The following is a 22,529-nucleotide window of genomic DNA, read 5'->3' as shown; positions in this document are numbered from 1 at the left end:
GTTGATGGACATTTGAGCTGTTTCCAAGATTTAGCTGTTACAAACTGTGCCACTATAAACATTTGTGTGCATATATCACTGTGGTATGATGCTTTTAACTCTTTTGGGAAGTTACCTAGAAGGGGAATAGCTGGGTCAAATAGAACCTCTAGTTTTAGTATTTTGAAAAATCTCCATACTGACTTCCATAGTGATTGTACCAGTTTACACTCCCACCAGCAATGGAATAGGGTTCCTTTTTCCCCACAACCTTGCCAGCATTTGTTATTGGTTGATTTCTTTTTTTTAATTCATTAAGTTTTTGGTACATTTTAGGTTTACAATACGATGGCATTCATCATTGGGAATTTGTACATGATATATCTTGGTATGGTTGATTTCTTGATAGCTATTCTTTCTGGAATGAGATGAAATCTCAGTGTTGTTTTAATTTGCATTTCTCAAATGACCAGTCATGTTGAACATTTTTCATATATTTATTTGCTGTTTGCACTTCTTCATCTGAGAAATGTCTGTTCATTTCAGATGCCCATTTTTGTAATTTTTCTTTTTTCTTTTTCTTTTTTTGGTACCAGGGATCAAATTCAGATCCTTGCACTTGAGAGGCAGGCGGTGGAACCACTGAGCTAAATCCCCAGCCCTGGATGCCCATTTTTGACTGGCTCTTTAAATTTGAGGGGGTCTGATTTTCTTTTTTTTGAGCTCTCTATATATTCTAAATGTTAGTCCTTTGAGGAGTAGCAGGTTAAAAAAATTTTCCCATTCTGTGGGTTATCTCTTCACTCTGTGGTTTCTTTTGCTGTGGAAAAGCTTTTTAATTTGATGAGAGTTGTTGATTCTTTGTAATATTTCCTGAATGAGCCGGGTTTTCCTAGTCTTTGCCTACACCTATCTCTAGAATGTTACCTATCCTAGCTTCCAGCAGACTGTGTCTGATCCATTTCAATTTTAGTTTAGTGCATAGTAAGAGATATGGGTCTAGGTTCAATCTTCAGCATGTGGAAAGCCAGTTTTCCCAGCACAATTTATTAAAAGAGTCTTTCTTCCAGTGAAGGTGTTTGGCACCTTTGTCAAAGGTAAGGTAGCTGAGTGTGTTTGGAGTTGTTTCTGCATATTGTATTCTGTTCCATTGATCTTTGGGTTGGTTTTTGCCAGTACCATGCTGTTTTTATCATGGTAGCTTTATCATCTAACTTCAAATCAGGGACTGTGATGCTCCCTGCCTTGCCTTTGTTGCCCAAAATTGCTTTTGTTATTCTAGATCTTTTCTGGTTCCAAATGAACTTTAGGTATGTTTTCTCTAGTTCTATAAGATATGCTATTGGTATTTTGATTGAGATTGCATTAAATTTGTGTAACAATTTTGGGAGTATGACCATTTTCACTATATTGCTTCTGCCTATCCAAGAACAGGGACTATCTTCCATTTTCTTATATTCTCTAAAATCTCTTTTTTCAGAGTACTGTAGTTTTAAGTGTATAGGTCTTTCACTTCCTTTGTTAGATTGATGTCTAAGTGTTTTTCTTTCTCTTTCCCTTTTTTTTTTTTTTTTTTTTTTTTTTGAGACATGGTCTCACTATGTAGTTTAGGCTGGCCTTGAACTCAGTGACCCTCCTGCCTCACAGCCTCCTAAATGGTGGGATTACAGGTGTGTGCCACCATGCCCAGGAATTTTTCTTGATGCTATTGTGAAAGGTGTTTTTTCCCTAATTTCTCTCTCAGTGAGTTTGTTATTCATGTACAGGAATGCTATTGATTAACTTTGTATCCTGCTAGGTGACAGAATTTGGTTATTCTAGAAGGCTTTTGGTGGAGTTTTGGGGGCCTTCTATGTAGAGTATTATGTCATCAGCAAATAATAATTTAACCTCTTCTTTCCCATCCATATTCCTTTTTTTCTTTCTCTTGTCTAATTGCTCTGGCTAGAACTATATTAAACAGGAGTGATGATAGTGGGCATCCTTGTATTGTTCCTGATTTTAGTGTGAAAGCTTTCAGTTTCTGACCATTTAGAATGATGTTGGATGTTGGTTTATCATAGGTGGCTTTTATCGGATTGAGATAAAGACCTTCTATTCCTATCTTCAGGGTTTTGATCACGAATGGGTGTTGGACTTTATCAAATGCTTTTTCTTTCTTTTATTTTTTTGTACCGGGGATCGAACTCAGGAACTTGCACTTGCAAGGCAGGTGGCAGAACTACCAAGCTAAATCCCTGGCCTCTCAAATGCTTTTTGTCTACCAAAATGATCATGTGGTTTTTGTCCTTGGCTCTGTTAATATAGTGTATTACCTTTATTGATTTGTTGTGTTGAACCATTCCTGCATCACTGGGATGAATCTTACTTGGTCATGGTGTACAGTCTTCTTGATGATTTGCTGCATTCTGTTTGCCAGTATCTTATTGAGGATTTTTGCATCTATGTTCATTAAGGAGATTGGTGTGTAGTTCTTTTTTTGTTAGATCCTTCTCTGGTTTTGGTATCAGGGTAATACTTGCTTCTAGGCATGAGTTTGGGAGTATTGCTTCTCTCTGTTTCATTAAAGAGTATGAGGAGTATGGCACTCAATTTTCTCCAAATTTCTTGTAGAATTTAGCAGTGAATCCGTCAGGGCCTGGGCTTTTCTTTGTTGCTGGTTTTTTAATTACATCTTCAACTTCTTTGACTGATATTGAGTTATTTAGAATCTTTGTATCTTCTTGATTCAGCTTTGGTAGTATGTGTGTGTACATATATAGATATACACATATATATGTACACACACACATATATATATAAATCTGTCACTTCTGTTTTCCATCTTATTAAAGTACTCAAAGTAGGTACTGATCTGGACTTCTGCAAGATCTGTTGTGATTTCACAATTTTCATTTCAAATTGCATAGATTTGAGTCTTTTCTTTCCTTGTTCTGATAAGGTTGGCTAAAGGTTTGTCTATTTTATTTAATCTTTCAAAAAACCAACTCTGAAACTGAACTGAGAGGCTGTTCACAGAGTGGGCTGAAGATGAATACCAGAGGACTTGGATCTCGGCTAAAGGATAGTATTCCAGTTACTGAACTTCCAGCAAGTGGGCCTTTTGAAAGTCATGGTCTTCTGTGGAAAGGTTTTTCTTGTGTGAAAGTTGAACTATTACCAAGTCATCCTCTTGAATTATCAGAAAAAAATTTCCAGCTCAACCAAGATAAAATGAATTTTTCCACACTAAGGAACATCCAGGGTCTCTTTGCTCCTCTAAAATCACAAATGGAATTCAAGGCAGTACAACAGGTTCAGCGTCTTTCATTTCTTCCAAGCTCAAACCTTTCATTGGATATTTTGAGGGGTAATGAGACTATTGGATTTGAAGATATTCTCAATGATCCATCACAAAGTGAACTCATGGGGGAACCACATGAGTGGTTGGTGGAATATAAACTTGGCTTACTGTGATACATGTGCTGTTCATGAACCAGAGGGGCTGAATCTTGTGATAGTTGTCTTTTGTTATAGTTTGATGTACATGACATTAAAAGTACTGACACAGGAGAATTTCTCCTTAATATTAGTGATGATTTGAAATTATTTGAATCTTTGGATTGTGGCTCTGTGACAGTTGAAAGCACTAAAGGTAGATGATTTCGAAGCTCCTAATTTGTAGTAAAACAATAGCCTTCCCTAGCTTTCAAAAACTGTTACCAGTAAATATCAGAAAATTGTCCAGAGGTTCCAACTCACCTACTTTCTAGTTATTCTATCAATTTAATTTTAAATGACCATTATCAGTATTTGAGCCTACACACTTTGTGGTAGCATTAGAATAAACATATATACAGTAATACCTCAGTTCATGAATGCAAAAGTGTTTAGCAGAATTTTACTTCTGTTTACAAACTCTGCATTCAATGACAATCACAACCATGGCCCCACAGAAACACAAATGCAGCTATCTTTTCCAAATTCGTAAAACAAATTAAGTGCATAATCCAAGGTACCACTGTAATTGATTTCAGTGGCAGCACTTAAAATTGAGTATAGTAGATGTTTGTTATGTTTTGGTGTAGCTTATTAGAATGTTTGCTATATTGATTGTGTTCACAATTATAGCTCTACTTTGATCCTGTCATGTTGAAAAGTTCAGAGGTTTTGATTTTGGTCTTATCTTTAAAATGAAAAAGCCACCAGCAGATGTAGACTTAACGGCTGTACTTCATAAACTTAATATGTACTTAATTTATTACCAGGCAGCACTGTCAAAATAAAACTCACTTTTCCTTATTCTTAATTTGTATATCACAAGATACTTAAATTTTTAAAAGTTATTCAAATATTCCTTCATCACTCAGCTGACTTTCAACATTCCACTGTCTTTTTTTTTTTTGGTACCAGGGCTCGAACTCGGAACCTTGCGCTTGCGAGGCAGGTGGCAGAACCACTGAGCTAAATCCCAGGCCCAATTCAAGTATTCATAAACATACTATGCATCCATAAACAAATTCCATAATTATGTAAAAAAACAACTCTGATTCATTGATTCTTTGTATTGTATTTTTAGTCTCAGTTGCATTAATTTTTGCTCTGATGTTTATAATTTCCTCCCTTGTATGTGCTTTGAATTTAATTTGCTCTCTTTATAGAAGCTTGAGGTTCAACATTAGGTTATTTTTTTGAGCTCACTTTGTTTTTCCTATGTGGGAATTTCCCTCATAGGACTACTTTCATTGTGTCCCATAAGTGCTGTATTGTCGTAAGTGTTGTATTGACATTATCATTTAATTGTAGAAACTAATTTCTTGAATTTCATTTGTGATTCCATTGGTTGTTCGAGAGAGTATTATTTAATTTTCATGTGTTTATGCAGTTTTTGTGGTTTCTTTTGCCATTGATTTCCACTTTCATTGCGCTATTATCTGATAATTTGTATGAGAATTTCAGTTCCTTTGCATTTATTTAAACAAGTTCTAGAGCTGGGGATTTAGCTCAGTGGTCCACTGCCTGACTTGCAAGTGCAAGGACCCGAGTTCGATTCCCAGTACCAAAAAAAATTTTTTTTTAATTTTTAAAAAGTGTATTTAAACAAGTTCTGTGAGCAAGTATGTGGTCTATTTTGGAATAAGTCCCATGTGCTGCTGAGAAGAATGTGTATTATGTTTTCATGGGGTGGAAACTCTGTAGACATCTACTAAGTCCATTTGTTCAAAGGTTTGGTTCAGCTGATATTTCTTTTTTTTTTTTTTTTGTCCAGTTGATTTGTGACAATGGGGTACTAAGTTCCCCCACTCCAACTGTATTAATGCTGATCTGATTTTTTATATCCATTAAGTTTGTTTTATATAGTTGGGCTTGCAGGTACTTGGTGTATATATATTTATGATATCTCTTCCTCTTGAATTGTTCCATTAACAGAATGTACGGTCAAATTCTTTTTTTATGCTTGGAAAATTTTCTGCTATTACTTCTGTGAACAGGTTTTCTATGTCCTTTTTGCTATCTTCTGTGTTTTCATTGATTAATCTTATGATCTTTGCATCATCTAGCAGATGTTAGATTGATTTTTTTTTTTTTCTTCATGGTCTCTTTCTATGTTTAAGTCTTTCATTTGATGATTGCTAACCTCAAACTGTCCCGGCCCGCGGGTAAGTCAACGGAGACCCTAGAGGGGGAGCGAGGATGAGAGGGGACAGGGGACACGAGAGATGGAGACAAGACAGGTTTCTGATCAAGTCTCGTTTATTGCAGAAGCTGTTACAACATATATACCGTAGGGCTAGAGGGGAGGAGCAAGAGGAGGGTACTGGGGCTACTTCCTTGTTGCCGGGTAGATTTGCAGCAGGCCCGGATATGTCCGTAAAAGGCACTCAAGAGTTCTAGCGGGGGGGCAAGGCCCCCCACAGGTCCTCCCTTTAAAATTATAATTTTAGAAAGGCGTCAGGAGAGCCAAGCCTGCGGGGGCTGAGCCTGTCTTGGGTCAGAGCAACACACGTGTCTGCACCGTGCACCTTACCCGTCATCGGTTAACCAGAGAATCAAGGCTCTGGCACCTGTCTTAGGCGGCACACGAGGGCTCTCTCATTGCATGGCACGCTTGCTCAGTTGCCCGTCATTGGCTTGCCAGCCCACTCACCAGGTGGGGCGAGAACACTTCGCCACGGCAAGGACCTAATCGATGGTCCGACATTCGTCCTGGTCAGCCATTGCCAATCTATTATAGTAGACCTGTATGGGCGCTGTTTTTATTGCCTCTATCTGGGCTCTAAGAAAGGCCATGATTTTGTTATAAAGTACGGGCCCTAAAGAAATGAGCAAGAGTAGACCCAATAAGGGTCCCAGCAAAGGGAGGAGATAAGGGAGGAAACCATTGAGGCCAGTCCAGAGGGGATTTTGAGTGAATTTTTGTCGTCATCTGTTTAAATCTTCCTGAAGTTCGCAAATTTTTCCCCTGACGATCCCAGATTTGTTGGCATAAAAACAGCAATGTTCATTTAAGGCTAGACTGTGAATAAGAGAGTTAAGCTACCCTGATTAAGCTTTTGAAGATAACCAATGTGGACATGCTACAATAACATATTCAGAACTTAACCAATATCAACGTTTTGTAACAACATATTTAGTGCTTAAATATCAAGGACAACCAATACAATCAATTTATAACATATTTAGATAATATTCATTGTGATATGTCTCCCATAAGATTATATAATATAAAATTTACTAGGGGGTCCCTTTAATGAATTAAGACCAGAATAATCATTTTCTGGGTGGCCACTTCTATATTCATCAAAGGGAGTTCCCATCTATAATCGTTTTGACAAACAATTAAGAATATATATCTTTTTATTTTATAACTGTTAATTGTAATTTGATTGTTGCGTGTGGGTAACAATGCACGTCACTTTCATAAAATAAATTTCAGTGGTACTTTGATCAATTAACAACCTGGGAAGAAAAGCATGTCTTTAGTTTAATAATATTATCTATAAGTCAATTTAACAATAGGCGAATATCCTTTGAAGAGGAAGGAACATATTGAGCTCAACTGTACAAACACAAACAACAGACAATAGACAAACATATAAGACAGTGTGTAAAATTAGGGTGCACCCAAATATAACTAGCCAAATTGAATTATACTATACTCTTGATGATTATTAGATTGTAATTGTAGGTGCCATTGTTAACTGGTTAAGATTGGACAACGTCAGGTCATCGGCATCATCAGCACACCTATCAACTTGTTTTACTAGGCGTTCTGGGAGCCACCTGGCTGACTTCATTTCCTTGGAGTAAATACACACCGATCCTCGGCCCCAGATAAGTACAGGATCCGGCCCGTGCCATGAGTGGTCCAGGGGGTCTTTCCACATCACCGAGGCAAATTGTCGTTGCGTCTCTGGTTGCCAGAAACGATTGGCTGCAGATAAACCTTTGGCATCCAAATTTAAGAAGTTAAGAATAAATAGTGCATGTGATATCAGATTTCTAGGAGACCCCTTAGTAGGATACCATTCCCCCTTTTTTATTTTGTCTAAAGTAATTTTAAGTGTGAGATTAGCCCTTTCTATAATGCCTTGTCCCTGTGGATTATATGGGATTCCCGTTATATGTGTTATTGTAAATTGTTTGTAAAATTTGGAGAAGCCAGAGCTGATATAGCCAGGACCATTATCTGTTTTAATTTGTTGTGGGCAGCCAAGCACTGAGAAGGCAGTGAGGAGATGAGCAATGACGTGTTTAGTAGCTTCCCCAGATTGCAGGGTGGCAAATATGAATCCACTATATGTATTAATGTTGACATGTATATATTTAAGATTTCCAAATTTAGGGTAATGTGTGATGTCCATTTGCCATAGGGCATTTGGAATCAAGCCACGAGGATTAACTCCCAGATGAGGTGTAGGAAGGTGCAGAGTGCACGTAGGGCAGGCCTTAACAATTTGTCTAGCTTGTTCTCTAGTAAGCTTATACATAAGGCGAAGCGTGTGAGCATTAAGATGATGGAATTGGTGTGCCTTCTGTGCTTGGTCAATCGGACTGGGGGCATCAGTATTTATTGAATAGGCAAAAGCCTGAGGTCTTGTGGCTAGGTCTGCTAAGCGGTTGCCCTCTGCGAGTGGGCCGGGTAGGTTAGAGTGGGCGCGAAGGTGCCCAATGAAAAAGGATTTGGATCGTTTTCTGATTAGATCTTGTAATTGGAGGAAAAGACCACCAGTCTGAGAGGCAAGTTTGATCAGTCCACATGTTTCTAATAAGGGAACAGATTGGGCAATGTAAGCACTGTCAGTAAAGAGATTAAAAGCTCGGGCAGGAAATGCGGTAAAGACCGCTATGACTGCCTGGAGCTCGGTTAACTGGGCCGAAGAGTGGGCGGTTTGGAACTGGACAATGTTATCATCCCACACATAGGCAGCCATTCCAGTGGAAGAACCGTCTGTAAAAACGGGTAGAGCCTCTGGCAGAGGAAAGCAAGAAGTGATCTTCGGGAAAATGAAGTCATGTCTGTTGGCAAAGTCAATAAGTTTGCTGGGAGGATAGTGGTTGTCCAATAACCCTGAATAAGAAGCAAGAGCAATTGGGCAGGAATCGGTGGTTTGTATAAGCCAATCGACCTGGTCCTTAGGGTAGGGTTGGATAATGACATCAGGTTCTTTTCCAAAGTACATCTTTCCATGGTCTCTGCCCAAGATAACTAGGTCTGCAACTGCAACATAATAGGGGTAAAAGACCCGCTTAGGGGAAACTGGGAGATGAACCCACAAAAGGGGAGCGGTTTGCCAAAAGACAGCAGTGGGAGAGAGGGAGGTTTTGCAGATGATATACTGTAAAGGAGAGTTATAATCCATAAAAGTAATTGTTTGATTTTGAATGGCTTGTTCCACTGTACTGATGGCTTTGCGCCCCTCGGCAGTGAGCTGTCGAGGTGAAGTAGGGTGGTTATCACCTTGTAGGGTATCATAGAGAGGCTTCAGGTCATGTTTAGTGAGCTTTAAATAGGGCATAAGCCAATTAATGTCTCCTAGCAATTTTTGGAAGTCATTTAAAGTCTTAAGACCGTCCAGCCGCAAGGTAAGCTTTTGGGAGGAAATGTGACGTCCCTTCATCTGAAATCCAAGGTAGTTATAAGGGTCTTTTAGTTGAACCTTATCAGGGGCAATCTGGAGGCCATGAGATTCAAGTGCCCGTCGAAGGTCAGCATAACAAGCTAAAACCTCACTTCCTAATTGCCCCGCTACAAGGATATCATCCATGTAATGGATAATATACATTTGAGGCCAATTGTCTCGGGTGGATTGGAGTGCCGCGGCTACAAATGACTGGCACAGGGTGGGACTATTGGCCATGCCTTGGGGCAGAACCAGCCACTGAAAGCGCTGCATTGGGGTACAGAAATTGGTCGCTGGAAGGCTAAATGCGAAGCGTTTTTGATCAGCAGGATGTAAGGGAATGGTGAAAAAGCAATCCTTTAAATCAATAATAATCTTGTAATACCCAAGGGGAATGGCTACCGGCGAAGGGAGACCAGGTTGTAAAGCTCCCATGAGTACCATGGTTTTATTAACTGCTCTAAGATCTTGTAAGAGTCTCCATTTTTCCGACCGTTTTTTAATGACAAAAATGGGAGTATTCCAAGGGGAGTGGCTAGGAATAATATGGCCAGCATGAAGCTGTTCCTGCACCAACTGTTGAGCTGCTGACAATTTCTCCTTAGAGAGGGGCCACTGATCGACCCACACTGGATCATCTGAGAGCCAGGTAATCTTTTCAGCATGGGCCGCAGGAGTGTCAATGGCCCCTATGGAAAATGGCCTAGCCCTGCCCGAGGGGGCCGAGGGACAGGCTCAATGGGGTGAGTAAGGTTTGTAGGGTGTTTCCCCAGTCCCGTTCCTGGAATGTACCCATTTTTAAACATCTGCATAGTGACAATTTCATTGGGGCTGGAAATAATTATCCCCATTTGTGATAGTAAGTCTCTTCCCCATAGATTAATAGGTAACCCTGAAATGATATAAGGTTGAATGGTGCCCTGATTACCATCTTGGTCTCTCCAGGTCAGATCTTTGGCACTTTGTTTAGGATTTTCACTCTGACCTATACCCCCGAGATGGGTGAGGGTGTCTTTTAATGGCCATGCCTGAGGCCAATCCTCTCCCTTTATGATAGTTACATCGGCACCAGTGTCAACCAGCCCAGAAAATTGTCTCCCATCTAACCACAAGGTCACGAGAGGCTTTTGTGCTGAAAGTATCTCTGACCAGTAAACATCAGATGAGCCGAATCCCTGGCTGCCTCGGGCGTTGTTTAGAGCCTTATTAGAGGTAGAGAGAAGGGGAAGGAGTAGCAATTGAGCAAATCTTTGGCCTGATTGAATGGTATTAATAACTTTGGGAGAAGAAACCATAACTTTAATTTCCCCAGAGTAGTCATTATCTATCACTCCTGGGTAAACCAACAGCCCATTTATGGTACTACTGCTTCGGCCTATTACGAGGCCAAAAGTCTCTCTAGGTAAGGGTCCAAAGACTCCTGTGGCGAGGGCCTGGACTCCCATTTCTGGGGTCAATACTGTGTGGGTGGTGGCACTGAGGTCCAATCCGGCACTTCCTTTTGTGGCTCTGATGAGGTCTGAAATGGATTGCTGTTTATTGGAGCAAAATTGAGCGCCCCGTAAATTTGTTTGGAGTTGGGGGCCTGGGGCTGGCCCCCTTTCCCGTTTCCCGAATTCGAATCCTTAAGAGGGGGAAGGGGTCGGCCCTGGGCATCAGTTTTGGATCGGCACTCACTCGCCCAATGCCTCCCCCGATTACATCGGGGGCAGGGCCCGGGGGGCGGAGCATTGGGGCCCTGCATTTTAGTGGTCGGGCATTCTCTAGCAAAATGGCCGGTGGCCCCACACCGGAAACACTTATTGCCGACGTGGCGTTGCAAAAATTGTTTGACTGTGAAGCCTTGCATGGCGGCCGCCATGGCAAGGCCCTGTTGGTAGGCGGCCCCAATCTCAGAACAAAGGCGAATGTAGCCGGAAAGGTCAGTTTTCTTTTTATAGGGGCGGATAGCGGCCTGACAGGCGGCATTGGCGTTCTCAAAAGCAAGCTGTTTAACAAAATCTGTCCCTGTCTCCGCGCTCCCAAAAATCCGGCCTGCCGCCGTGAGAAGGCGGTGGACAAAGTCCGCAAATGGCTCGTCTGGGCCCTGCCGAATGTTAGTGAGGGAGGCACTCACGTCTCCTTTGGAGGGGAGCTTTTTCCAGGCCCTAGTGGCGGCGGTCTGAATCTGGGCATATAACCCCGCATCAAATTGTATTTGTTGGTCGTTGGCGGCGTAGGCCCCCTCCCCAAGGAGCATGTCAAGCACCCATCCATTCCCCGCCTGAGCATTGCGCCTAGCAGTTTCTCGGCAATTTTTAACATATTTAGATTTCCATAATAAATAATCACCTCCTATAAGGGTGGCGCGGGCCAGAGTCTGCCAATCAATTGGGGTGAGCCAATTTTCTGCCACCGATTCTAAAATAGCCATGGTGTAAGGTGCAGTGGCCCCATATTGAGCTGCAGCCGTTTTAAATTTTTTAATGACCTTAAAATCAAAACCACTGTGGTGTCTTCACGCCTGTCTCTGTGCGTCAGTAGTTTTAGTTACGGGAAAGGCTTCCGCATTTTTAAGTTTCAGGGATACTCCCGACCCGGATGGCACCCTAGGGGCCGCCCCTCTAACGGGGGGTCGTGGCTTAAGTTTGTCTTCTCTACGGACATTTTTATGGGCTTTGCCTGTTCTTAAGCCTTCAAGCTGGGTAATAAGTTCTTGGTGTTCCTTTTCTAACCTTATCTGTTCTTTTAGAAATTCTATTTTGTCCCGGAGTTCCTTTTGGGGATCAACAACAGGACATGCCAGAGTGGGAGTGTCGGGGCCTGAAGAGATATAAGGAGGGGGATATCCGGAGTCGCCCCACAATGCTCCCCCCGCGGGCTCCTCCGACCCGGAGCCCTCTTGGGGCGGATCTGGGGGCGGAGGCGGGCCACGATAGGCTTGAAGGGAGGGATATAGGGGCGGAACCTTCCGCGAGGGTGGGGCTGTCCTAGAGGCGGTGGCGGAAAGCAAGGAAGCAGGGGTTCGGCGAGGCCCTGCCCTACAGGGCTTGGCAGGGTTCGTGGCCGTTTGGGGTTGGTCCGAAGGGACGTCATGTCCGTCGGGGGCGGGATCGTCGTCACTGTCAAAGGACATCAAGTCCTCTTCTTTGTCTGACAAAGAAGTCGTGGTCTCAACGGGCCTGGGCCCCGGCGCCATATTGGCCCGGGAGACTGCGTCAGAATCACTGGCGGGTGTCAGCCCCTTACCATCTCGGAGAGCTACCTCCCCAGCCTGTATAGCCTGCGCCACCAGTGGATCCCTCGCTTTATGAGAAATAATATCATTAATCAAATTCCAATATGAGAACGCCGCAATAGGGACCTTCCCGGGTCCGCAAGTGGCATAATAATCCTGGAGAGCTTCCCCCACCTTTTTCCATCTCTGTTCGTCAATGGTTCCCTCAGCAGGGAACCAGGGACAGAGATCTTTAATATAATCAAAAAATCTTAACAACTGTTTGACTGTAACCTTTACCCCTCGTGCCTGTAATGTCTTCTTGAGACCTTGCACAAACAATTCGTGCTGACTAATGCCCTGTCCCATAATCGCTGCTCAACTTACCGAGGTGCAAAAAGACGGCAGGTCCACGTCAATTGCAAGCCTCTCCCGTGTCGAGTGTGCTCTTTGTTCCTCAATCTTAATCTTAGGGCCCCTGAGCAGCGTCCTTCACTGGATCCCCCGTTCTCTGGCCCCACGTTGGGCGCCACTTGTCCCGGCCCGCGGGTAAGTCAACGGAGACCCTAGAGGGGGAGCGAGGATGAGAGGGGACAGGGGACACGAGAGATGGAGACAAGACAGGTTTCTGATCAAGTCTCGTTTATTGCAGAAGCTGTTACAACATATATACCGTAGGGCTAGAGGGGAGGAGCAAGAGGAGGGTACTGGGGCTACTTCCTTGTTGCCGGGTAGATTTGCAGCAGGCCCGGATATGTCCGTAAAAGGCACTCAAGAGTTCTAGCGGGGGGGCAAGGCCCCCCACATCAAACCTGTCTTCTAATCTGATGTTCTATCTTCACATTGGTTGATTCTGCTGTGTATGTTTTCAATAGAATTTTTAATCTCCTGGATATCTGTTTGAATCTGTTATGGAATCTAGTTCTTTCCTATGTTGGGCATTCATGGTTTTTAATCACTTCCCTAAGCTCTCTTTTTTAATCTGTATCTACTCTGGATTCACTAACCATGTCCTTTATTATGGTCATCATTAGTTATCAGTGTAATTATTTCTGATTTTTTTTTTCTAGAGACTTTCATCTGCTTCTATTGCTACCATTTGAGAAAGTTCAGCCAGATGGATTTTGATTTCTTACCTCAATGAACCCCTATGTTTGCCTTGGGCAAACTGGTAGTCTGGGGTTGTATCTTGCTTGCATTTTTTCTCATTTTCTATTTTTAAAATTTGTTTTCTACATTGATGCTTATAAATTGCTTATGGTAGGTAGCGTTATTACTAGTATCAAGACTTCTTTAGGAAATGACTACTTTTCAGAGATGTTTTCTAGGTGTAGCTGGCTTCTGACCCTAGATCCTGCCTCTTGATTTTATTAGGGATGAGAAGTTGCTGCTTATTTGGCCTAGCACCCAGTTCTTTGGAACTGAACTATGGTGATTGTTTCTGACCCCGAGACAATCTTGGTATTGGCATTACAAGGAAGAACAACTGATCACAACTATGTCACCTTGGGTAAAGTAGTACAATCAGTAATAACGGCATCAAGCACAGTCTAGAAAATGACAAACTGTGATAACTGTTGACCTGTCACCTTTAACCATAAGTACAAAATTTATAGTTATATTACAAAACCTAAAACATCAGAAAATTACATATATAGTAAATATTCACTTACGCAATTTTACTCTCAGGAGAAAAAAGGGATAAGAGGAAGCATATGAATTAAAGAGACTAGAAGCAAGGCTGAAGGACAAAGGAAAATTACCCAAGCTTTTGGAAAGTGGTGAAGAAAAGAGGGAAAGAAGGAAACAAAACTAAACTAAACTAAAAATAATGTTCACACTCATGGAAAAAATAAAAAAATGAACAGCAACAACAACTATAACACACACACACACACACACACACACACACACAACTAAAAGCAAAAGAAGAAAGATTTCTGTGATTTTTAACCCTGTAGTTATCTTCTGGGAGCTATAGTTTTGTGGTAGTGCCCAATCAGGCCACAACTCTGCTGTCACTAGTAGACAAAGGGAGCAGACAGAGCCCAGATCTGTGCTGGATGATCCCAGCAAGACTGCAGTAGGATAAGGGGAAAGTGCTGGATAATCCCAGCAAGTTTGCAGTAGGATTAGGTGGGATACTGATTCAACTCTACAGAAATTTAGGCTCACTCTGGCCTCCAGTTGTGGGGTTGGGGCCTGAGTTGTTCAGCCTACAACATTCTGGATGTCTCTTGCCAGCCTGACCATGGCTCCTGACCCTATACATCTCCCCCGGTTGTCCTTAATCCAGTCATTTTTGGATTTCAACATTGGGAGTCCTGAGAGGAAGCCAACTCATGGCTGCTCTGAGTCCCAGGTTCAGTTGGCCCCTCCCTAAAATGGCATTGGCCAAGCACCCTTTCCAGGAGGCAGGGCAATCGCTTGGACTGGAGTTGCTCACCAGCTGTTGTAACACACAGCATCCAGTGCTCCTTTCCACTGGTGTTGCTCCCTGGAGGCCTCTGGAGTCACCTGCCCTCTCTGTGTCTCTCTAGATTTGATCCTCCTCTTACACCATGAGCTGGGAGCCCAGGAGAAAGTGCGGATTGCCACCTCCCTTTTTTGCATTGGAGTCTGTGTCTTCACTTTCTCTTCGGGCTCCAAATTTTCAGATCCTTCCTTAGTCCCGGGGTTCCACCTCCCTCTTCGTTTTCTTCCCCAAGTTGCTATTTTCGTGTCTGGATTCCTAGTATCTGAATCTAGGAGAGGTTGATTTTGCTTCGACTGACCACTCCTCCATCTTCCCAGAAGTCTCAGTAGTTTACTAGTTTATATTCCCACTAACAATGTAGAAGCATTCTTTTTTCCCCCTACATCCTTGCCAGTATCATTTGGGGTTTTTTGTTTCATTTTGGTTTGGTTTTTTTGTACTGGGGATCGAACTTGGGTCCTTGCGCTTGTAAGACAAGCAGTGGAACCACTGAGCTAAATCCCCGGCCCAGCATTTGTTTTTTGATTTCTTTATGATGGCCATTCTTTAAGATGGAATCTCAGTGCTTTAAATTTAATTCTCTAATGTCCAGAAATGTTGAACTTTTTTTTATGTATTAAATAGCTATTTGTAGTTCTTCTAGAAGTGCCTGTTCATTTCAGTTGCCCACTTTCTGAGTGGATCTCTTCTTTGTAGTGGTCTAATTTTTTAAAAATTTTTTATTTATTCTAGATATTAGTCCTATGTTCCAAGAGTAGCTGGAAAAAAATTTTTTCCCATTCTGTAGGTTGTTTCTTTTTGCTGTGCAGAAACTTTTTAATTTGATGGAATCCAATTTGTTGATTCCTGATGTTATTTCTTGTGCAGTTGGAGTTCTGTACAGAAAGTCCTTGCCTATGCCTCTGTCTTCAAGAGTTAGACCTATTTTATCTTTTAGCAGATTTTTTTTTTCTGTTTTAATAACTGGTAAGAGGGAGAAGAGTATAGACTCAATCTTCTGCATGCGTATAGCCGGTTTTCCCAGCACCATTTGTTAAGGAGACTTTCTTTCCTCCACCATGCTTTTGGCCCCTTTGTCAAAGATCAGATGCTGAAGGTACCTGCTGTTGTTTCGGGGTCCCCTGATCTGTTCCATTGATACACTTGTTTTTTTGTTTGTTTTTTTTTTGTGCCAGTACCATGCAGTTTATCTCTGTAGTTTTTTTTTATACAACTTTATTTTTAAAAATCTTGTTAATGTACAGGCATTGGCACATTTTAAAAACAAACTACATAAACAGATCTTTCCTGTACTCTAGGAAAGTGGAATGTCAGAAGTCAACAAAATGATAAACTTAAAGTACTAAAACAGAAGGCACTTCACAAAATCTGTTCACTGAAACAGTTACATATCCTCATTTACATCCTTCACTTTTTAAGTGGCAGTGAACGTCTCCTTGGACTGACACATGCAGAAATAGTTTCAGAGCAATAAAAATACAAGGCAAATAAGTGATTAGCCCTTGGCCAACTTTTTTGTTTTTGATGACCTGAAGTCTCCTTTAACCTTCCTTTCATAAAAGGAAACAGAAGGATTCAGAATTGGAAGTTGAAATCCCAGAATGTAACAACTTGGGGACTGAAAAGGCTGGCAGATATTAACCCCCTTTCCCGGGAAACAGTCAGAACCCTTTGTTTTTATGGTTGAAGTTTTGTGAAGTAAAAAAAGAATTAGAGAAGAACACTTCAGAATCAGTGAACTAAAAAGGTGTTACATTCATTAATTTTAAATATTTAGGTTCTTAAGAAATCTAAAATGTTACACAGAGGTAGATAACAGTCCCAAGTTTCCATGGAATCTAATAATTTAGTATCTGGACATCAAACAGATCACAAACTCCTTCATTATCATCTAAATTAAAGTTGTAATCATCTGCAAGGGTAGGAGAAAGCCATAAGAGCGGAAACACATCAGAAGGCATTAACTCATCGATAATATCTCCTCTAATAGATCCTGCAGAAGCTATTTCTGTAGCTGGTATCTGCTAAAGACTCTGGCTTCTTTCCAACACATGTTGCTCAGGCGAGTTCTGAGCCACCATGCTGGATTTCTGCGGAGTCACTGGAATGGAGGACTGAGAAGAAGGCTGTGTGAGGTCATCAGCTGGAGGGACGGGAAAAAACACAGGCTTAGATGAACTGAACTTTTTATTGATAAGCAGCACGTGGATAGGTCCTGAATGACTTTTTACATTGATCTGGTATTTCTTTTGTCCATTCTGACCGATTTCTGGAATAGGTACCTCCAGCTGTGTACCAGAAGGTGCCTGAATAGCCAAAAATGTATCACCATTAAAGCAACTGCAGACATCTTCATGAGTTACATAGGAAAATCTATTATTAATGGCATAATCCATCACATTTTTGATGCTTTGCTATAGCCACAATTTCTGCTGATCAAGTTCTCTTTCTTTCAGTTCTAGATCTTCAATTTCAGCTTTAAGAAATCTTAATCTATAACTTCTTTAGTATTACAGTCAGCGCCTACACCTTTCCATTGGATACTATTTTTTGACTTTTTTTCAAATCAAATCAATTCCTTCTAAGACATTGGTGATATCATAAATTCTTTTTTGCCTCACAGCCAATGTATCTGCAGCCGCTTTGAGATCCAGGACGCCGTTTTTGGCCTCCTGCAGCAGCCACACGAACTTGGTGGTGAGCGGCCCCAGGCTCTTCTCGTGCCTGCTGCTGCCGCCCCCGACGACCCCGACCTGCGGCGGCGGGGTCGAGGTCTGTCCCTGCGGGGACTGCGCCTGCGGCCGCTGGCCCTAGCACTAGCCCTGGCCCTGCGGCGCCGGCTAGCCTGAGCCCTTGGTCTGCTCCGCCGCCATCGCGTCCTGGCGCTTGGTGGTCGGGCCACGTCTCCCGCTCGCCGCAGCGCCCGCCCTCGGCCACTTGCCGGGTCGCAGCGCTCGCCGGGAGCCGCACGGAGCTGGCGGGTCGTGCACACAACAAGTGCGCCGCGCCCGGGACTTGGGGCCGCTTGCGCGCCGTGCCTCCGCCCCCTCCCCAAGCCCGGGGACGCGGGAAGGAAGCCCACGGCGGAGGGGAGGGGTTGTGGTTTTGTAATACAATTTGAAATCTAGCATTGTGATGCCTCCTGCTTTACTCTTGCTGCCAAAGATTACTTTTGCTATTCTGGGGTCTCTCTTGTTTATATATGAATTTTAGGATTGTTTTCTGTAGCTCTGTGAGGAATACTGTAGGTATTTTGATTGGGATTGCATTAAATCTATACAACAGTTTTGGCAGGACAGCTATTTTAACTATTGGTTCTGCCTACCCAGGAATGGGATATTTTTTCCATTTTCTGATGTCTTCGATTTCCTTTTTCAAGTATAGCTTTCACTATAAAGGTCTTTTCCTTCCTTTGTTGGGTTAATTTTAAGTATTTAATTTTTCTTGAAGCTGTTGTGAATGGTATTTTCTTAATTTCTTGCTCAGTGGGTTCTTTTGGTGTACAAGAACAGTATTGACTTTTCTGTTTTTTGTATCCTGCTATCTTGCTGAATTTATTAGTTCTAGAAGTCTTTTGGTAGAATTTATTGGTCTTCTATGTAAAGAATCATATCTGTGAAGAAGGATAGTTTGACTTGATATATATATATATGGAAGAAGTCAAACTATCCTTATTATATCCTTTTATATATGGAAGAGGTCAAACTATCCTTCTATATATATTGTATATCCCTATTTTATATTATATATCCCTATATAGAGATATATAGAGATATATATCCCTATATAGAGATATATAGAGATATATATCCATAGATATAGATATATAGAGATATATATATCCATAGATATAGATATATAGAGATATATATATCCCTTTTATTTCTTTCTCTTGCCTGATTACTCTGGCTGATGTTTTGAGGACTATATAGAACTATAGTGGTAATGATGGTTTGAATTTTGTCAAAGGCTTTTTTTTGCATCTATTGAGGTGATCATGTGATTTTTTGTCCTCATTTTTTAAGACAAAATCTACTCCTAGGTTGCCAAGATTGACCTAAAATTTATGATCCAGCTGCCTCAGGCTGAGTCACTGGGATTACTGGTGTGTGCTGCCATACTTGGCTGTGAGTAATGTTTTACATGGGCTATTGAATTCAACTTGTTAGTATTTTGTTGAAAATTTTTGCTGTTATGTTTATCAGGGAAATTGGTATATTGCATGTGTGTCGGGGGGTGTCACTGTCTGGTTTTAAAAGGATAATTCTGGTCTTTGATGGATTTGGAAAGTGTTCTTCTCTCTCATTACTTCGCAGTAGTTTGAAATTAATTGGCACTTTTTTTTTTAAATAAGCAGTGACACTATCCAGACCTGGGAGACGTTTTATTATTGACCAGTATCATTTGTTATTGGCCTATTCAGTTTCTTTACAACCTTTTGGTTCAATTTTAGTAGGTCTTATGTACAGAAATTTGTCCCTTGTAGGTTTTCCAATTTTTTGCGTATTTTTTCATAATAATTCCAATGGCCCTTTGTATTACAATGACAATGAATCTGTTGTAATGTCTTCTACTGTAGTCCCTTGACTTACAAACTCAATTCCTTTGTGAGGGCTGGTTGTAACTCAAGTTGGTTGTAATTCAAGACTATTTTTCCCATAAGAAATAATGGAAATACCCATAATGCATTCCAAACCCCCCAAAGCACCCCTTAACCTTTTCATAATTAAAGAAGTGTTGTATAATGTGCGTGATTTATCAAAAACACCAATAATTTTCCTAGTGTATTCACCAAAAAGTTATAAAATGTGCCTAGTTTACCAGAAACAACAATTTCATACTGTATTCATCATTCAAGTTGACATCTTGGCTTGCAGGAAGGGAACATGAAACAGAAGGTGGTTATTGTTTGAAGTAGAGTCCCCTTCCATAAGAATATCAGGAATCTGGCTCTCTGGTGTCCTTTCTCTACTTGGGAGAGTCTGTAGCCCACTAGGACTTGCTTCTTGCTCACTAGGTCTCAGCCTTTTCAGAACTAAAAACTGGTCTAAGATTGTTTGTTTCTGTCTTTTCTTTAAAACTGTTCTGTAGTATGACGTGACATTGTCGTTAAGCAAGTGAATGTAATGACTGGCTTTTCTCTGTCTGGGTGGGTCTTCTCTACAAATTTTTGTAACTTTGTCCATTTTTTCAGGATTTCCTTTATTTCAGAAGAACTTTGCTGCACTGATTGTTGATTCTCCCCCTCCTCCTCAGAAAGCTCCTCAGCTGCTAGTCTCGGTTGCTCAGCCAGAAGTTGCTAAAGTTCCTCTGTAGACAGTTCCTCTGAGTGTTCCTCCACCAATTCCTCAACATCACCACAGTCTACCTGCAAACCTCTGCTATAGTGACAGTGTCATCAACCACAGGGTCAAGTGAAGGCTCAGGTTCCTCTACCCAGCCTTCAAAGTCTCTCTCCTGTATAACTTTAGGCCACACTTTCGTCCAGGCAGATCTCAGTGCTCTTAGAGGGACACTGGCACAGGATTTCTCAATTAACCCCTCACGGGAAAAGATGTTGTGATGTTCCTTCCAAAATTCTTTAAGGGTTAAATCTGTATCTGAGACTATCTGGAAGCACTTCAGGAACAGTTTTTTGGTTTATAACTCCTTTAAGTTAGCTATAACCTGCTGGTCTATACCATGCAGTAGAGGAGTTGTATTAGGTGGGAGGAACTTGACTGAGAGCCATGAGAATTCTTCAGCCAGTTCTTCCAAATCTCATGGGTAAACAGGAGCACTACCCATGATGACGAGAACCTTGAGTGGTAAAGCTTTGTCCTCTAAGATATTTCTTAGCAATAGGACAAAAAAAGCCTTGATCCACTCAAGAAAAAGTACACTTGTTACCTAGGCTTTTGTGTTAGATCTCCACAAGACCCCTAGCCTATTCTTCATGACTCTGAACACTCTAGGTGTCTCAGAATGATAAACCAAAAGACCCTTTATCTTGAGGTCACCACTCTCATTGGCACATAGCAATAAGGTTAGCCTATCTTTCACAGGCTTGTAGCCTGGCATTTTCTTCTCTTCCTGGGTAATGTATGTTCTCCTGGTCATTTTCTTCCAGAAAAGGCCAGTTTCATCACACGTGAAAACTTGAGAGCAAAAGCCGTTTCTCTGTGTCATCATTTGGAAGTGGTGTATGTCATTTTCAGCAGTCCTTTTATCAGCACTGGCTGCTTCACCATGCCCACTTATGCTATGAACACCAGTTCTCACTTTAAAACTGTGAAACTACCCCTTAACCGGAATGAAGTGGTTCACCATTATCACTCCTTGATGGATTATCCTTTACAAGATCTGTATTTATAGCCCTAGCTTTTTCACAAATTTTAGACTCGGGATATAACCTGCCAACTTCTTTTTGTTTATCCACACTGATAGTAGCCTTTTTACCTCATCTAACACTGTTGATCATAACTTACTAATTTGAGTAACACCTTTAGCAACATTAGCCTCCTTATACAAATTTTTTTCTGTAAGATTGTCGAGATGGTGGATTTCAACATGCTGTACATATTAGCAAGATCATTCACACAAATGCCACTCTCATACGTCTCCAGTTTCCTTCTTCTCAATTGTGATTGCTTTCTTTACCTTCTCTTCCTTCTTTAGCTTCTTTTCTAGCTTTTGGGGGGCCATTTTGATAGCAGTAATTGTAGCATATATAGAGCACTGACCAAAATCATGCCCACAAACACACGTCCATCTGGGCTCAGACTGACCCTTATGTGTGCTTACATACACTTTTCTAGCATTGAGAGTATTTGTTTACAACCACACAAGTGGCTGGCATTCAGATCATAATGCAAGAGTAGTCAGTCAAAATTAAAATTCTGGTCATAACTCAAGTTGTTCATATGTGAGGCTGCTTGTAACTGGAGGGTCCACTATATTTCATTTCTAATTCTTTTTCAGAGTTAGGAACAGAAGCCAGGGCCTGGTACATGCTGGACAAGTCCTCTCCACTGAGCTACACTTCCAGACCCTCATCTATATCTTCGTTTATCTGGGTCTTTTTTTCTTGGTTAGTGTTACTAAAAGCTTGTGTGTATGGGTGTGTGTGTGTTTTATCTTTTCAAAGAACCAACTTAGTTTCATTGATCTTTTATTTATAGTTTTCATTATTTTTGCTCTAGTCTTTAGTATTTCTATTGTGGTTTCTTTTTTAATAAAGAACAAACCAAAATAGAGTTCTTGAGATGCATGCTTTGACTGTTTATTTGAAATTTTTCCTCACTAATGTAGGCACTCATTGCTGTAAACTTCCCTCTTAAAAATGCTTTTTCTGTACCCCACTTCAGTTTATTATGTTTACATTTTCATTTTTTTCAGGAAATTTTCTCCCTGACCTCCTTGAATGACCCTACTGTTCATTCAAAAGTGTATTGTCAGCTGGATATGGTCACACCTGCCTGTAATCCCAGCTACTCAGGAGGCTAAGGTGGGAGGATTACAAGTTTGAGGCCAGCTGGACAACTTAGTGAGACCTAGTCTCAAAAGTTTTTTTTCAAAAAATTTTAAAGGACTGGATGCTCATCTAGCATGCATGAGGCCCTGAGTTTGATCCTCAGCACTACAAAAAATAAAAAGTCACCATGTATTTGTATAATTTCTTTGAATTCTAGTTTTATTCCACTGTTTAGAAAAGATACAGGATGTGATTTGAAATTTTTGTAATTTGACTTTTTTGACCTAATATATAGTTATGCTAGAGAAAGTTCCACACACT

At 41.3% G+C, this 22,529-nt stretch overlaps 2 pseudogenes; one reads left to right on the top strand and one right to left on the bottom strand.

The window, feature by feature from the left end:
* The first annotated feature begins 2,979 nt into the window (after window positions 1-2,979).
* Window positions 2,980-3,435, top strand: LOC101706940 (proteasome maturation protein pseudogene; annotated as a pseudogene).
* Window positions 3,436-15,773: 12,338 nt separating this feature from the next.
* LOC101711376 (transcription factor E2F5 pseudogene) lies at window positions 15,774-17,767 on the bottom strand (annotated as a pseudogene).
* Window positions 17,768-22,529: the final 4,762 nt, after the last annotated feature.

Source organism: Heterocephalus glaber, unplaced genomic scaffold (assembly GCF_053883595.1).
Source record: "Heterocephalus glaber isolate CG9 unplaced genomic scaffold, H.glaber_assembly_v1.0 deba00001465, whole genome shotgun sequence".
Lineage (NCBI taxonomy): Eukaryota > Metazoa > Chordata > Mammalia > Rodentia > Bathyergidae > Heterocephalus > Heterocephalus glaber.
This window is presented reverse-complemented; position numbering and strand designations above follow the sequence as displayed.